We start from the raw sequence: 17,346 nt of genomic DNA, 5'->3' as shown, positions 1-17,346 counted from the left end.
ATCTAGATCTACTCTAGTTTAGAGAAGAGAGGAGAGCTCTCCTCTCTAAACCCTAGCTCTTGCTCTGTCTATGAATAATGAATAATGATCAAGGGGTGCCTCCTCCAGGGGCCAGGGGGTCTGGTTTTATAGTCCCCTCAAGTGAATATGGGCCGTTGGATCAAACCGACATAGATTGAACGGTTATCCTTGATCCTTTAGGTCGGTGGAGATCTCCCGAGAAACAGAGTCCTGTTTGGACTCCAACAGAGGGCGGGCGACCAGGGAAACAGGGCGGGCGCCCTGCCTCTGGCCCCTCTCGGCCTCCGCTTTCTTCCCGTGGCTACTGGAGTCTTCTAGATGTAAGATAATTGCGCGGCACGTTAATATCTCTATGTAATCCCGACGTGTGGGCCTTTCTTTCGTATTTCCTGATAACCCCCTACAGAAATAGACAAACACCAAAACTCGTGGAATTCTGTCAGATAAAACCCTAAGTCTAGATGTTGATTTCATTTGTATCCTTTTCTTTGTTTATTTGATAATTAAATTTGATACTTAAGGACTGTCAACAAACTCCCCCAAGCTTACCTCTTGCTCGCCCCTGAGCAAGGATAGACTCAGCAATGGATCAGAAGTTGTAGCAATATCTTAAAAATTTGACGGTACACATGCTTTTAAATAAGACCTCATCTCTGAGTTAGAGTAAACTGTCAAGAACTAAAACTTACTTACTTTACCTTTCACCATGGGACTTGTAATCGTCACTTCTGTCTTGAGTAGTTAAAAGATAGAACAGTCTAGCCAAGTGCCATGTCTCTTATTCTTGATCAGCTATAGCTCTGGAGTTTTTACAGATTTTCAAATAAAACTCAGAGATTCCTTGTATGACTCTCTCAATTCTCTCTTTTGTGGTATTTCTGGATCCTTACCAAGGCAGTGATGGTATATGCCTTCTCTCAAGATATGTGGTATTTGTGGTATAAGGCATAGTGACATTGCCTTCTCTCTCATCCTACTCTAATAAGGCTTTAATATCTGGAGCTCATAGGTGGGAGATAAAGTATACATACTTACAAGACATTTATTGTATAGTCAAACCATTGATCCAAAGAAACAAATCAATAAGCCAAATCAAGATGTGCATGTGTGGCGAATGAATGGTGTATGGTGATGATGGTGATAACAATGGTGAAAGTCTAATTCTACTTTTGCTCTTTTGAGGGGATACATACCTTCCTTGCTTTTTGAAACTTTATGAGGAGAATGAGATGCTCTTCTTTTTCTTTCCTCTCAGGTGGGTATCTTGTACCCCTATTTCTACTGTCGGACACTTGTCCATTTTTACCTCTCGTCTCACTCTTTTTTTTCGAGGTTCCGGGCACTTGCCCCTTTTTATTTCCTCGTTTATTTATTATTTTTTTTTCTTTTCTTCTCTTTTCTTTTTTTCCAGAGCACTCATCTCTTGAGATAATATAGCAAGTGGTAGTAGCAAGATAACTTGAGCATTTATTTCACAAGGGAAAACAGAAATATTTTTGGTTATTCTCTCCCAGATTAGGAGTAGAATATTTTTGGGTGGTTCTGGAGATGGACATAGATGGATATATGTGAATGGTACTTCCGAAGTAGAAGTAGCATATATGAGTGAACGTGCAAGTGAATCTTGATTTAACCACATGACAAGCTCCTAAGGGTCTACACAGCTTGACCACACTCAATGCTCATAAGCAGTAAATAATAAATGTGTGCCTCAAAGTCTAGCAAGCATGTATATATGGCTGTGGTAGGAATTTAAACTCTCATCATACAGGAACTCATCATGCAATATTTTAAAGATTTTTCAAATATAAAATTCTCCAGAATTCTAGCATCTCTAGGAACAGATAAACAGCAGCTCAACCTTTCCATATCATATCCGTTAACAACTTAGATTTCAGATCAAGTTTTCATCCCACAAGTTTAGATCTAGAGCAAGCTTTAAATTATAACAGTTATGTCTAAACTTGAGAGAGAACTTCAAATTTGCAAATTAGGCAGAGCAACTATTCATCATATCCATGCTAGAGTTTTATTATTAAGATTCATATTAGCATAGCCACTTTATTTATTTATTAAACACACTAAGCAAAAGATATATATATAAGCACAAAATCTTTATTTGGTTTTTCATAGTTTATGTATTTTAATGTTCTAACATAATATAAGTATAAAGATAGGTAGAAATACTTAGCGAGATAAATGGGGGTGCTCTCCCTCAAGCTGAATTTTGACATAATTTCTCTTGATGTAGCTAGCAGGTGGCAGAGGTGTATTTGAAAGTCAGCAGCATTCTGACAGCGATTAGAATGTCCTCCGTCTGCTAGTCTTCTTGATTCTTAAATTCTGTGGAGCTCAAATAGACAACAAAGCTTGCGGAACTAATTAAGTGTTAGCATAAATATCTAGCCTTCATCATGTTGAGCTTCCTCAATAAATATTACTTCCTGTTTTTATATTTTTATTTTATAAAGCAGAAAAGAAATATTTATTTTATTTTTATGCCACCACAGTGAAGGTAGTTATGGGTTTTATGCCACTCGTATACTCACATGGGGCTTAGTATTTTTTAACACTTTTATTTTCTTTTCAAGATAGCATGATTTAACTAATAATCTATTTAAGGAAAGTAAATAATTAAAGGGAAAAGGGAATGCAGAAAGGATAAATATGGATAACTACCGATCTTACCTTTCGGCGAGGGTTCAATGTTTTAAGTCTTCTTAACAAGACTTCTCACCGTGTTCATTCTTCAGGTGCGTCATTTGATTCAGGTGCGGACCTTGATGTCTGCACCTCTTCGTTTGCCCAACAGTTCGAAGTGCGGCGTTGGCAGTATCCTGCTCAGTGTGTTTGTGCTCGTAGATCCAGGTCCTTCACTTGGTAGAGTCTGAGAGTTATAAAACTCCTCCGTGTTTTGCTCGAAGTGTACCTGCTCATAGAGACAAGGCAGAGATCAAGTGCATGGGTCCTGTTGGTGGAAAACACCAACAGAACCTAAAGTGTATTTGTTCTTCTCTAACCCTAAGCATAGTGAGCAAGACAAAGTTGATGGATGAAAAGTTCATGAGTGTAGCACTTATAACATTTGTCAGATTGGATCGCTCAACCTTATGGAAAGATAATCTATCCATGTATATGTCTTTTTCTTTATATCTCTCAATGATTGAATGTGTAACATTTTAGCTCATATGATTAGGATTGTGGGATCATGGAGGTAGTACTAAGAAGAAGGATTAAAGGACTAAACATGTTGAATCAGTTGGGTTGGTTAATTTGGAGTTATAAATCATATATGTTTTTCTCTTTATTTATGTGAACGCCAGAACCAAGGAGAAGCTCATAAAAGTGATAGTCACATACCTTAAGATGTTACCTTACTTGAAGAGTTATGGTACAGTCTCACCTTGTGGAAGCTTTCCTTTCTTAGCGGTTGTACATCGTGTTTGTGGCACCCTCCATGGATCATCTCTCTATGATGAATGAGCGATGTCCTTCTTGTGCAAATTGTTAAACTTCATGTGTCACTCTCTTTGTCTCTGATGTGAGTTTATCTCAGGACTTCCCAAATCGATATTGAAAGTTTTTTCTGCAGGGGTTAGTCCGACAAAAATATACCAATGTCTACACAAGCAGTTTTTAGTTCAATTACCGAACTAGACTCCATGTCTAATCAGATTAAGGAAGGCTGTTTAACCTAAGCACCATGCTTAATTTAAAAGCCAATAGAAGTATGTGCAGTACTTCCAAACTAACACTTACTAGTAACTAGACAAAGGTAGCATGACAGCATGTATAGAGATCTACTCAAGTGGAGATGAAGTAGTATGATTAGTATTTAACAAATTGAGCATGTCTTAACGGTAGGGACAACCAACATAGCAACATGGCAAGGATGTTTTTATGTAAAGTACTCCCCCAAGCTTGAATTTTGCAGAATTCAAGTTTGGATGAATTTAATTCAGTGTTGCATGATGATTGGTTGGACATACCTTGTACTTGTTTGTCATTCATCTGATCTTCTTGTTCCAATCCTGGAAAGGTTAGTGACAAGAATACCCGAAGGAATATTTTTACAATTATCCTTATATGCTCAATACAAAAGGTAATGTTGCAAATAATTAAAAACTCATGTTACGATCTGATCAATGCTTATTTTAGGACACCAAGCTTGTCCTTGGGAAACCATCTATTTATGTCGGTGAAGTGGTTTCCCTTCCAACGCTAACCTATATCAAGATCAACTCAATGAGATCTGCAATATTTATTATAGACATATGCATCGACAACCTCCCCTTTAAAGTTTTTATAAATACAAAAGAAGAGGGGGTTGGAGATCTCAAATGTGGTGATGTTGGAGAGACCAATAGATTGGGAAGATGTTGCATATGAGCATGGAGTAAACAAAGTGGCTATGAAATAAATTCCATGCTCATTAATGTTATCTTCGTCTCTAATCTGAGTGTTCGGAGTTTCTCTTGGATTGGTCTCGCCTATGTCTTCTTCTATAGTTGGATGAATCTCATCTTCAAAAGGAGTCAAGAACTCACCATTTGAAATTAAGCCAAAGTTAGAATCCATTAAGGCTTCTTCCTTATCCATCCATTCTACACATTCCAGCCATTTAGAACTTGTGACCAGGAAAGGGGAGGTGTTAGAATTTTCAATATGGCTTAGCTCTCCTTCACTTGATGTGTCATCCTCGACTTCTTCATAACAGGAACAAGGACATTCTCTAAGAGAACCATTATTGCGAGGATTTGAATTACCCCTGCTTGAAGGTCTCTTATGGAACCAGAAGTCTAAACCATCAGCATCTGAAAGATTTAAGGTCGGAATTCCTTCCTCCCTTGGAGAATTTTGGGGTATTGATGGTTTAGGATCGATAGCTAAAGTTTGGAATTGAAGTGGTTGTGATCTGGCTATCGAAACTTCTTCTTCTTGTCTAGGAACTGGTTCTTTCTCTTTCTCAGGGATATAAAAGCTAGGAGACTTCCACTTAATAAATCAATCAAATTCCAAGCTTCACTAGCAGGTAGGTGATAGAAGGATCCTCTAGAGGCTGTATTCAAGGTTTGCTTATTTTCCCCACTAAGGCCCTCAAAAAAGTGAATTAGAAGAACTTCTTCTGGAATAGAAAGCTTTGGGCCAGTGAAAGTAAGGTTAATAAAGCGGTCCCATGATTTGCCAAGAGATTCTTCTTCTAGTTGTCTAAAAGAAATAATCTCACGCCAAAATTCCGCCACTTTAGAGATTGGAAAATATTTTAAAAGAAAACTAATATGTAGCTCCTTCCAATCTCCATGAACACTCCCTACTTTGAGTTTGTACCAATGTCTAGCTTTTCCCGTTAAAGAGAACGGAAAGAGCTTCCATTTGAGGGTCTCATCGGACATTCCTTCTATGCGAAGGAGGTCACAGACTCGATAAAACTCTCTTAGGTGTGTGTATGGGTTTTCCTTACCTTCTCCTGAGAAAGGTTGTTTTTGAACAAATTCTATGTATTCGGTGTCTATCTCAAAACTAGATGCTATGATAGGCTTTGAAGATTTTGGTGGTTCGAGATGTGTGCCCGTAGGTCTATGAAATTCATAGATAGACATGTTTGAATTCATGATAGACCAGAGATCAAGGATTAGAGAAGAAGAAAGATTAGCAGAGATGAGGCAAAGGATAAAAGGAAATACATATATTTTTTTATTTATATTTTTTTAGAAAATGATTAAGCTAGTTCGTAGTCAACTCAGCAACTGTTTCCCCGGCAACGGCGCCAAAAATGCTTGTTGACACTTGCTAACACCACTTGAATACTAGGTTGTCATCCCCAGCATGGCACTAGAGTGTACTATGGTATTTATACGCACACAGATAATCCGCAAGCGCACGGATACCGTTGAAGTTTTTTACCCGGTTAAAGGTTTTATCGTATCCACAGGGAAACGGGAGAACTGATCTACGCTCTAACTTAACCAAGAAAGATAGATAAGTGTAAATAGGAAAGATGGTAGAATTGAATAAGAACAATATTAAAGGTAAGATAACAGTGAGTGATAATATGGGAATAGAGAGTAGAGCAATTCTAGTATATGGGCGATGGTAGCAGAATAGAGAGGATAACTATGGTTTCTCTACTTCAAAGGGGTATGTCTATGCCTGGGACGAACCACGTGATAAGAGTACACCACAAAGGATGCTTATCCTTAGGCCGATAAACCCTACCCGTCCTGCTAACGAGAGGTGGACTACAGAGGACCAACGTAACTGTCACCTACGCGGCCTACCACACGATCCAGCTAGACAGGGGATATCCACAAGTAATCTAGATCTAAGCACCTCGCTTACACCTATACTACAACTCTCACCTGTAGCGTCCTATAGATTAGAATACTCAAAAGAGTTGTGAACCAAAACATACATAATTAGTAATTGCATAATGAATTAGAAGTAGATTACCAGAGTCATCCCATGAGCAAGCTTGATTAGAGCTTGATCATGACGAAGTACAACCGGAGGAAGAACCAACAGGCCGGCCTCTCCTCTAATCCTCCTTCTCTCTCCATCTTGCTACTATCTAGATCTACTCTAGTTTAGAGAAGAGAGGAGAGCTCTCATCTCTAAACCCTAGCTTTTGCTCCGTCTATGAATAATGAATAATGATCAAGTGGTGCCTCCTCCAGGGGCCAGGGGGTCTGGTTTTATAGTCCCCTCAAGTGAATATGGGCCGTTGGATCAAACCAACATAGATTGAACGGTTATCCTTGATCCTTTAGGTCGGTGGAGATCTCCCGAGAAACAGAGTCCTGTTTGGACTCCAACAGAGGGCGGGCGCCCAGGGAAACAGGGCGTGTGCCCTACCTCTGGCCCCTCTCGGCCTCCGCTTCCTTCCCGTGGCTTCTAGAGTCTTCTAGATGTAAGATAATTGTGCGGCACGTTAATATCTCTATGTAATCCCGACATGTGGGCCTTTCTTCCGTATTTCCTGATAACCCCCTGCAGAAATAGACAAACACCAAAACTCGTGGAATTCTGTCAGATAAAACCCTAAATCAAGATGTTGATTTCATTTGGATCCTTTTCTTTGTTTATTTGATAATTAAATTTGATACTTCAGGACCGTCAACACTAGGCCTGTGGTCCGAGCACTCCTGCAGCTCTCCTTCCGGCTCTGGTCCTCCCAGAAGTTCCTCCTCTTAGGTCTCCTCCTACTCCTCGGGTCCCACCTTGTTCTCCTGCGAGCCTGTATGATGCATGTGTGCTCATGAGTGGAGTGCGAGATGCCCGGGGTGCAATGCTTATGCAAGTGAATACGAGATGATCATGACATGGTGCATAGGTGACATAAGAAATTACTTCTACAAGGTAGTCAACATCATCCAAGGACACGCAACCAAATTAAGCATCTATTGCATTCTCTTCTACAAGTTGTTATCATTAGGATCCAGCAAGCTAACATGATGCTTCAAAGATACACCAAACACCCTTTGATTTATTCATTTCATGCATGGCAAGGTTTTATTTATTTAATTATCACTAGACCTACAACAGTAATATATATTTCTAGTCTTCAATAAATTCTACAAAAATTACAGCAGGTCACTGGTCAATTATGAGGTCTACCACAAATTTTTTTTTCATAATATTTGGACAGATAGCTTAGCCTACACAAAAACACAAGTTTATTTAATATAATTAAGTATAAATACCCTACTGATGATCAAGTGTCAAACAACAGATTTCATATTTTTAGAAATTACTTACAAACATAAGAAATGTCCACAAATATTTCCAGATTAATTGCATGATCCAATTATTTATTAAAAATCATAAACCATTGCCATGCAAGCATTTAAATCATCATAAATTAATTTATACAGCAAATATTGTGTGACATATTTTTCCCAGAGACTAAACATCCATGCAAAGCTAATAAAACAAGAATCACATTTTTCTGAGTTATATTCTAATTACTATGCATTTTCTAATTAGCATCAAAAACATGGAATAAATATATTTACATAGAAAAGTTGTACAAACATGACATGCAATCACACCAAACTGCAGATCTAGATTTGTAGAGCACACCACATTTTGTTTCATCATTTTTGGAGCTATGGATCTCAAGATATGGATTTAATACCATTTAAACAAATTTCTGGAAAATATTTTCTGCAAATCCATTTCAAAACCGCGCTGGAAAACGCTAGGAATACCTAGATCTCTACCGGCCTCGGTCCCCTTGCGGCTGGCAGTGGGCCCCCAACCCCACTCGTTAGCGTGACCGAGAGGAGGAGCACCTCCGACGAGCGGATCTCGTCGGCGGTGAGGTCTCCGGCCACGGGGTGAGCACCAACGTGTTCCCCGCAGCGAGGCGCACCTGACGGTGCCCTTGGCTTGGCCAGAGGACGGCCGGAGCACCCTGCTGGCGTGCATGGCGGCACGGCGGCGCTGCTCGCCGTGGCCAGGCCGCTCCGGCGCGGTAGAGCGCGCGCGGAGCATCGCTGGAGCTTGCTCGCAGCATCCCGAACCCAAGGCGCTCAGGAACATGCGAAACAAGGCAAGAGAGGGAGGGTTTCGGCACGGCGGAGCACTCCGACGAGGTCGGGTGAACTCCGGCGAGCTATTGCGGTCATGGATAGCTTTCACCTCGGTAGAGCGTGCGCAGGGGCTTACCGCGGTGAAGGCGAGCACGGCGGTGGCCTTGGCGCGGAGAATGGCCCGCTGACATGGCCGGCGGCGAGCGACAGAGCTTCAGCTGACAATGGCGCCACGAGGGCCGCTGCTGCTGCTGTGCTCGTGAGTGGGGGAGAAGAGGGAGTGGGGAGGGGACAGAATAGAGGCGGTCTGGGGGCACCGGGCGGCGTCTCGACTGGGTTAAGCTGAAAGCCCTAGTTTGGTATTGGATAATTGATGAAACCCTAGTACTAACCTTTATACTAAGTGTGTGTAGACTTGATGAGGTTGGTACATGCCAAGTGATGGAGCAAGTGATAATCATGGTGATGATGGTGATAACCACAAGATGATCAAGTGCTCAACTTGGAAAAGAAGAAAGAGAAAAACAAAACCCTATGGAGATCAAGGCAAAGGTATTGCTTAGGGTTTTGGTTTTGGTGATCAAGACACCATAGAGGGTGTGATCACATTTAGGATAGATAGCCGTACTATAAAGAGGGGAATTCTTTGGCTAAGCGGTTATCAAGTGCCACTAGGTGTCTTTGTTCATGTGCATGCATTTAGAACCTAGTGAGCTAACTTAACTCCTTCGAAGAAAATGATTGTGAAAATGCTAACACACGTGCACTTGTTGGTTTACACATTGTGGTGTTGGCACACTTTGAGAAGGAGGTGGAGTTTCGAAGGTAGAGAGAGGATGGGTTCCTCTCTCCCTCCCACCGAGCTTGCGAGGCGGGATTCAGCGCTTTTTGAGAAAATGAAGTGCATATTTTCTATTGCGCCGGTGGGAAATTTGGAGAAGTCGCGGGAGTGTTTCTCGCTGAGAAAACACTCACCGGACACTGGCTTCTGGAGCACCGGACGCTGCGTCTGAGCGTCCGGTGCAGACAGTGCCTGGCCCAGCTAGGGTAAGGCACCGGACGATAGGCACCGGACGCTGGCTTGAGCGTCTGGTAGTGCGCGTCCGGTGTGCAGGCGTTTTGCGACCCTCTCTGCGCATGGGTCCGGTGAGCACCGGACGGTCCGGTGGCTTGCGTCCGGTGACCCTGCGAGTTTGCGGAGCTCTCTGCGCATGAGTCCGGTGTGCACCGGACGCGTCCGGTGCCAACCTGCTCAGCGTCCGGTGCTCTGCAGGTTACCGTTAGACTCTTACACGCGGCTGACGTTGGAGCACCGGACGCTGGTGTTGAGCGTCCGGTGCCCCTTTAAGATCGTCCGGTGACCCCGAGTTTTGCCCAGTGAAAGAGCCAACGGCTCTATTTGTTTGAGGGGCTATTTATACGTGTTTGGCCGGTTTGGGGCTCACTCTCTTGGCATTCTAACATACTTGACATCCTTGTGAGCCTAAGCAAACACCTCCCACTCATCTCCTTCATAGATTATACATCTTTGTGAGATTGGGAGTGATTCCAAGTGCATTTGCTTGAGTGATTGCATCTAGTGGCACTTGGGGATCGTTCTAGCTGCGGTTTTCTTGTTACTCTTGGTGGTTGCCGCCACCTAGACGGCTTGGAGCAGCGGAGGAGGATTGGCACGAGTTGGTGATTGTTCGTGGCCATCTCCCGGTGATTGTGAGGGGTCTTGTACCTTCCCCGTCGGAGAGCCGAAAGGTAACTCTAGTAAAGTGCTCGTGTCATTGAGCTACCTCACTTGTGGGTAGGTTCTTGTGGTGTCCTAGTGAGGACGAGGTTCGTGCTACACCTCTTAGCCACCGAACCACCAAGTGTTGGTCGACACAACGGGGACGTAGCGTGCCGGCAAGCACGTGAACCTCAGGAGAAAAATCGGTGTCTCAATTGTGTTTGATTGGCATTCTCCCGGTGCTTAATTGTTTATATTGGTGATTGGTTCATCCCCTACACGGCGGTATAAATATCTCATCTTATCTTTACTAACCGCAAACTAGTGTAATTAGTTTAGTTGCTTACTTTGACTTGTGTAGCTTAGTTCTCTAGTGTAACTTGTAGAGACTTAGTTCTTGTGTGCATAGAGATCTTAGCAACTAGAATTGTTGGGTAGGTGGCTTGCAAACACCCCTTTAGAGCTAGAGCAAAAAGCTTCGCTTAGTTATTTACTAACCTTTTGCTCTAGTGAGTTTGTAGATTTTTAAATAGGCTATTCACCCCCCCTCTAGCCATATTAGGACCTTTCATAAGCTAGTCGGCCGGCCGGCTGTGGCCACGTCACCGGCGTATGGCTACCACGTCGTCGGCGCCGGGTGGAGCAAGGCGGGCGCGTTCGCGCGCGGGAGAGGGGGAGGGGGAGTGGGCCATGTGGGCGAGCGGGCCGAAAGGGAGGCGGTTGGCCCAGCAGCGCCCGCACCCTTTTCCCTTTTTTTTGAAATTCTTTTTCCCCCAAATAGATAAAATGCCATTTTTGAAGCCCTTGCAAACCTTTTTGGAAGTTGAGGTAAAAAATTCCCTATCACTTTGCTGTAAGATGCAAATTCAAATTCCCAACAGAATTTGAATCACAAATTAAAACTAGTTCTAGGTTTTTAAATAAAACCATTTTAGGGATTTTGTATAAAATTCATTTCTCAAATTCTAGAGCTCCAAAAATTTCATAAAATTGTTCCTAATTCTCCTAAGACATATTTCAACCTACCTTGGTCATAACAAGAATTTTGGAAGTAATCATACAAAATTTTTCATATTTATTTCATTTAAATTAAGCACATAAAATCACAATTTAAGAGCTAGTATGCCTATGTGATGCTACGCTCATGCTATGCTTGATGAGGATGCTTATGAGTGAGTTTATGAGACTAAGTGCATGCTTAACACCTAGGGTGTTACAGGATTGACTCCTTGGAGTATGCCATGGCTCATGCCATGGAGGGGAGACCGTGGTGGGCCCAAACCATGGTCGGCCGACCGAGGTTATGGGGCCCACAGGGCTCATTTCCTTCTTCCCTATATTGAACAAGCTAAGAGTAGTACAAGTGGAACTTTATTAGTGATAAACATGTTCATGTGATGCTTATCTTCCTTCAATCGAGAACTGTTGATGGGCTTTTGAGTATATAGAACTGGGTCTTATTTCCCGTCAACAAGAAACCCCACACTTAAGTCTTTGCTCGTCCTCGAGCAAAGGTTAGAGAAAGATAAACTATGACTATGGCACTTTTAAGATATAAGCAAACACAAAGACTACTCAAGACATATCTTATACAAGTGGGTTATGTGGCACTGTCTAACATATATCCTTATGATGTTGAAAAATGGAATAGTTCTCAAAGCAAAGTCATCTTAACATTTTCATATCCTTAGTACTTAGAGTTTTTGATAAATGTTTTAAAAGAAAGCACATAGTTCATCCTTACTCCTCTAATAGTATTCTCAAGTCACTCAGTAAGTAGAGGATTCCTTACCAAGGCATAGCATAAGATTGCCTTCTTTTGTTTCATCCTACATCTATTAGGCTTATGGGGCTCAGGTAGGGGGAAACAAGATAGCATAATTGCATTGTATCTATTGTAAAGTCAAAACAAGGATCCAAGGAGAAGAATGTCATAATCCTAGATCAAGATGTGTAAGTGTGTGAAAAATGATTAGAATAGAATGCTCCTATATTTGATAAGATCTCTCTCTCTGTTTTATTTGAGACATGGCTAGCTTTTTTATTTTTTTTTCTTTTCTCTTTTTTCAAAAGCAATGGACCTTCATGTGCCCACTTTTTTTACTAAGCATAGCCTTTGTGTCTCATCTTATAACCAATACTTAGAGAGAGATATTCTAAACCTTAAAACATGGAGCATCTATATGGTGGAAATGGATGGCATGTTTTTGTGTACTTCCAATGTAGAAGCAGCATATATATGTGGTGTGTGTGTGATCTTGATCTTGGGACTATGACATAATTCTCAAGTAGGGTCACAAGGTTTGACTAAACTCAACACAAGTACAAGTAGCAAATATAGAAGGGTTTTGAACAAGGTATGAACATATATGGCTGTGGTAGGAATTCTCTTACTATTGAGGAGTAAGTGACACTATGGTTTTATGATATTTTCAAAAATAAATCTCTAAGCACTTTGAATAGTAAGGGTATGAATCGTGAGCTAAGAACTATATCACAATTGTCAACAACCAAGTCAATATGATATTCCTATCAAGATATATGACCCACAAGTATAAGCATAAGCAAGAATTAGACTTTGTGACACTTTTACCCTTTCAATGTCATGAATCATGTCACACTTTTAATGTCATAAATCATAGATCCAAGTCTTCTTGTTTTTATTTTTGTTTTATTTTATCTAATAAAGCAAACAAGAGACAGAAGTAAGAAAAATGAAAGAACAGAGGTGGAGTACGAGTGGCAAACTAGTCAAAAGGCAGGTAGACATTGAGTGGATGCTGAATGGTGGGTCTAGGGCTCCATGGTGGGGTCGGCCGACCCCTCTTGGGCTTACCCATTGCTGCCATTTGAATTCCCATTGTTGATGATGTACCTCTGCAAGCTTTTGTTCCCATTGGCCGTCAAAGAGGGGGTCGGCCGACCCCCTACTTAGGGTAGAATTTGTTGAGCCAACTTGCCTCACCATGTACTAAGTCATGGTGTGTTCAGAATATTCAGAGACTTAGTTGGGGGGCCACTTGAACCCCCCCCACACTTGGATTCTTGAGCATTCTAAAATCCAAAGACATGGGAAACATCAAGTGCAGGGGTCCTCCTAGTGGCAACACACCAACAGGACCAAGTTGGGTCATGGGTAAGTAGCTAAAATCTTATCATCAATTTAATAGGGGAAATTTCAATCTTATGTACCATGGCCTAGAGCAATTTTTGTTCATCATCTTTTAGAGAGTCAGAAGAACCAGGAAAAATATTCGTAGTAATCATCAAAATAAATTAAGCACAAGGTTGGATTGTGAATTTTAGAGGTTAAGGGAGTGGAGCAATCATCAAAATCTACTCTTGTTAAACCCAAGCATGGTAGTGTCTAAGTCAATTGTAGAATCAAAGTCACAACCTAGAGTAGTGGTTCAAAGACCCCAAGTACAGCTACACTCTTGCCCACACATGCGAAATGTTATGAGTTAATTTTAGTGTGCATAAAAATTCTTTAGTGAGCATTTCTATACCAAGTTTAAGGTACTCACCAAAAACCTCCCAAACCAATGGTATTAAAATATCATTGAATTCTTTAGTCATACTTGTACCGTTACTAGATTTAGAGAACTTAGTCTACTTTTGGTAATGATGTTAAGAATACCCAACAGAGCTTATATTTCATTATCTTTATTATTATGGCTTACCCCCTACCAAAGCAAGTGACTGTGTGACGAGTTCCTCATTAGTAATCATGTTCTTGCAAGTTTATCTCTAGTCTATGCCTTGATAGATTTTACCCCTATTTTCACTTTTGCCGTTCTCTTAAGCAAAACATAAATAACGATACCCGGAATACTTTCTTGGTGAAATGCTACGATGAGTTATTTTATCTATGTGCTTGCGGATAGAATAGATTATTTTCTAGAGAGTTTCATATTCATAAATACCTTAGTACACTCTAGTGCCATGCTGGGGATGACAACCTAGTATCCGAGTGGTGTTAGTAAGTGTCAACAATCTACACCTCCACTCTATCTCTCTCAATCTAGAAGAACTAATTCTAATCTCACATTGGATGCTAAGCCCTATGAGGTTGGAACCCTAGAGGGACCTCTCTCTCTGAATTCACTCTGGAAAATATGCTAATGAATAATGGGATTGCCCTCCTCCAGGGGCCAGGGGCCTGCTTATATAGCCCCTCCAAATGAACGTGGGCCGTCGGATCAAACCGACCTTAATCGCACGGTGTTCCTTAATCCTTTAGGTTGGTGGAGCATAATCTGCGAGGCGGGACCTGATTGGTCCCTGTAGCTGGGCGGGCGCCCGCCCTAGGGGAGAGGGCGAGCGCCCTGCCTCCAGGCCCGCTCGGCCTCCCGTTCGTTCCCGTGGCTTTTGGACTCTTCTAGATGATAGAAAATTGGCGCACACATTAATATCTCTATGTAAACCCAACGTGTGGGCCTTTCCTCCATATTTCCTGATAACCCTCTGCAGAAATAGACAAACACAAAAACTCATGGAATTCTGTCAGTTAAGGACCATCAACACTAGTCAAGGAAAAGTAGTGGCACCCTAATTTCATAGACCTACCATCGACTGTACAAGACAGATGATAGTGCAAGGTTTGGGGAAGCATGTAACTTAAACATTGCTGAGGGATCGTTCTACTTCACTACCGCGTGCATGTAGACAAAACATCATCGCATATGAAAGTATTACATAGTAAGAACAACATTAACACAAATATGACTTGGTATAGCCCATTATCACTTTGGGAATCTCCATCTCCATCTATTTGTTCATCATGGTGATCTCCATCTCCGTGATCCACATACGCCATCCTCCATTAATGATTCCACGAAGACTAGCTATCACTAACGCAAGACAGTGAATTAAAATTACATAGTCATGGGTAGGATCATAATAGATTGGCACGCAGGCCATTACATTAGGTGGACAATATCTATGTGGCTGCAACCATGTTGTCATTATCATGATATGCAAGCCATGAATTTATTACATACATGCATCACATACACATAAGGGCTATACCATTCATGAATCCCTGCAAAATAGAGTTAACCGATTCGGACATGGTTTCCCCGGTGCAACTCTAATTTCACCGAACATGGTTTCGCCATGGAGAATCGGATGTAAATTTTTTTCCCTATGATTTTCGTTTAGAGATCGTCTCAATCTGAGTTACTGATCAAAAGTTATGGCTATTTTACCGAACAACACTTTGCCTGGCAATGTGTCGCCCGACAGTAGATCCCATCTACTACCGCCGCGCATCACATGCGCCTGGCACTTGACCTAGGGTTCAATTAGATCAATCTGATTGATCTCTATCTCACCATGACTGAGTTTACATGTATCACTTAACTCAGATGGTGGAATTCCAACCGGTACGAGGAGATTATTACAATACCAGCATAGCAAATCCATGAACCAAGATCATAAGACTCATCTAAAACTACACATATCTCTATATTTACCCAATCAAATCTATAACAACGTAGTAATAGCTCTGATACCACTGATAGATTATGAGGACGCTTCACTAGCTAGGAAACAAAAATATTTGACCTCATAAAACAGGATCAACTGCAAGTTATAGATCACGGGGTTACCACTAGACGCGTAGGTGTAGCGGAAGCGACTCGGTGTAGTCATGCGCGTAGTAGCAGTGTCGTGCAGTTGCATGGTTGTCCACCATGGCAATCCCTCTCCCGCGGTTCGTCCTTGTGCTCCAGATGCAGCACCTCTGAGGTATCCCACACGTGCGGGGAAGATGCGTTGCGCCTCCGGACTGCTAGGTCTACGAGGAGCAAAAGGCACGAGCGTGGGTGAGCGGTGGTGGCTGCTGATGGCGTGGGATTAATCCTGGCCGCTCCCCCTTCCTCTCTTATATAGGCGTCCTCCAATCAGCCCTGAGTCGGGGTCCAGTTAGAAACCCTAAGCCTTGTCTAATTCGGGTCCAACCCAAATTAGGTTTCTAGTGTCACAGAACCGACCAAATTATAAGAGTTCAAGTGCAGAAACGATCGACAAGCAATCAAGTTTCCAAACTTGAGCCCATATAATCCCGGTAGTCAACTAAAATCACGAAGGGCTTCAAACCAACTTGCAACAAACCAAGATCATAATAGTTCAACACAACACAGCGAATGTTACAAAGTCATTCATTGCCGTCGAAGCGGCACCACATCAAAGTCACTTAGTTATTACAACCCATGTTTGAAGTAGCGGAAGCAAAATAATTACACACACTTTCCAAAGTTCATTTCACAAGTTCTGGTTCCGCCAGGGTCTCATGCCATCCATCCAAAAGCAACAGATACGAAGTAGCAAGAGAACCGTGCCCAACGGTTAGTCCTCATCCCCAGCGGGATGGAGACAGGTCTTGCAGATGCCATCATAAAAGATATCATCTGCAACAGGTGGGAATAAACCCTGAGTACGAGAATGTACTCAGCTATACTTACCCGTCTAGTAAAACATAAAAGACACCAAGGATCATGCAAGGCTAATATCAAGTGGAGCTGGTTGACTCAACATTTGCCAAAAGCTTAAATTATAGCTACAATGTTATGAAAGCATCATATTAATCATCATCAGCCTACCACTAGATTAGCACCTGTACTAAAGCACTTCACTTGATTATTCCAAGCAATAATAACCATATCAAATTCATCATATGTTCTTCCTTGCTATCATCATTACCATGAACCAAAGTTCTTTAGTGAATGCTACGTTTGCCGCTGCTCTGTCAAGTTCTCACTATCCGGGAGAGACGACGATTCGAATCGATCCCTATCCAGCTGGAGGGGTATTTCTAGCACTCACCCAAGCATCCCCCGTTGGAGAGCCAGCGGGTCACCTATGGTATGACTCAGGAATCGCGGCTCCGATCAGCGCCGCACTCCTAGGGCTACCACTCTGCCAGGAAGGTTAGGAATTTTAACTCACCTGCCTTTGGGCTTACGCCAATGGTCCCCCGCACACCGCACTTCCTCCGGTAGTGCGCACTTTATACTTGCCGGTCTTCCGGCCTGAGACATACTACTAGGCTTCGCGGTCGGAACGAGTTAT

The sequence above is a fragment of the Sorghum bicolor genome, chromosome 8, assembly GCF_000003195.3.
Source record: "Sorghum bicolor cultivar BTx623 chromosome 8, Sorghum_bicolor_NCBIv3, whole genome shotgun sequence".
Taxonomy (NCBI): domain Eukaryota; kingdom Viridiplantae; phylum Streptophyta; class Magnoliopsida; order Poales; family Poaceae; genus Sorghum; species Sorghum bicolor.
The sequence above is the reverse complement of the archived record's forward strand: the minus strand, read 5'-3'. Positions refer to the sequence as shown.